The sequence below is a fragment of the Schistocerca americana genome, chromosome 2 (genome assembly GCF_021461395.2).
Source record: "Schistocerca americana isolate TAMUIC-IGC-003095 chromosome 2, iqSchAmer2.1, whole genome shotgun sequence".
Taxonomy (NCBI): Eukaryota; Metazoa; Arthropoda; class Insecta; order Orthoptera; family Acrididae; genus Schistocerca; species Schistocerca americana.
In genome coordinates this window covers 886,023,867-886,025,365 of record NC_060120.1, presented here as the reverse complement: position 1 = coordinate 886,025,365, position 1,499 = coordinate 886,023,867, and the positions used below count along the sequence as shown (strand labels likewise).

General features: G+C 51.4%; 1 non-coding gene across 1 annotated transcript; it reads right to left on the bottom strand.

The window, feature by feature from the left end:
* Positions 1-936: 936 nt before the first annotated feature.
* On the bottom strand, positions 937-1,011 carry Trnal-caa. The gene has a single exon. It is a non-coding gene; the product is annotated as a tRNA-Leu (tRNA).
* Positions 1,012-1,499: the final 488 nt, after the last annotated feature.

Sequence of the window (1,499 nt, the reverse complement as noted above, 5' to 3'; positions counted from 1 at the left end):
GATCTTCTGAAACTTCCTGGCAGATTAAAACTGTGTGCCCGACCGAGACTCGAACTCGGGACCTTTGCCTTTCGCGGGCAAGTGCTCTACCAACTGAGCCACCGAAGCAAGACTCACGCCCGGTACTCACAGCTTTACTTCTGCCAGTACCTCGTCTCCTACCTTCCAAACTTTACAGAAGTTCTCCTGCTAACCTTGCAGAACTAGCACTCCTGAAAGAAAGGATATTGCGGAGACATGGCATAGCCACAGCCTGGGGGATGTTTCCAGAATGAGATTTTCACACTTCAGCGGAGTGTGCGCTGATATGAAACTTCCTGGCAGATTAAAACTGTGTGCCCGACCGAGACTCGAACTCGGGACCTTTGCCTTTCGCGGGCAAGTGCTCTACCAACTGAGCCACCGAAGCAAGACTCACGCCCGGTACTCACAGCTTTACTTCTGCCAGTACCTCGTCTCCCACCTTCCAAACTTTACAGAAGTTCTCCTGCTAACCTTGCAGAACTAGCACTCCTGAAAGAAAGGATATTGCGGAGACATGGCTTAGCCACAGCCTGGGGGATGTTTCCAGAATGATATTTTCACTCTGCAGCGGAGTGTGCGCTGATATGAAACTTCCTGGCAGATTAAAACTGTGTGCCCGACCGAGACTCGAACTCGGGACCTTTGCCTTTCGCGGGCAAGTGCTCTACCAACTGAGCCACCGAAGCAAGACTCACGCCCGGTACTCACAGCTTTACTTCTGCCAGTACCTCGTCTCCTCCTTCCAAACTTTACAGAAGTTCTCCTGCTAACCTTGCAGAACTAGCACTCCTGAAAGAAAGGATATTGCGGAGACATGGCTTAGCCACAGCCTGGGGGATGTTTCCAGAATGAGATTTTCACTCTGCAGCGGAGTGTGCGCTGATATGAAACTTCCTGGCAGATTAAAACTGTGTGCCCGACCGAGACTCGAACTCGGGACCTTTGCCTTTTGCGGGCAAGTGCTCTACCAACTGAGCCACCGAAGCAAGACTCACGCCCGGTACTCACAGCTTTACTTCTGCCAGTACCTCGTCTCCTACCTTCCAAACTTTACAGAAGTTCTCCTGCTAACCTTGCACAACTAGCACTCCTGAAAGAAAGGATATTGCGGAGACATGGCTTAGCCACAGCCTGGGGGATGTTTCCAGAATGAGATTTTCACTCTGCAGCGGAGTGTGCGCTGATATGAAACTTCCTGGCAGATTAAAACTGTGTGCCCGACCGAGACTCGAACTCGGGACCTTTGCCTTTCGCGGGCAAGTGCTCTACCAACTGAGCCACCGAAGCAAGACTCACGCCCGGTACTCACAGCTTTACTTCTGCCAGTACCTCGTCTCCTACCTTCCAAACTTTACAGAAGTTCTCCTGCTAACCTTGCAGAACTAGCACTCCTGAAAGAAAGGATATTGCGGAGACATGGCTTAGCCACAGCCTGGGGGATGTTTCCAGAATGAGATTTTCACTCTGCAGCGGAG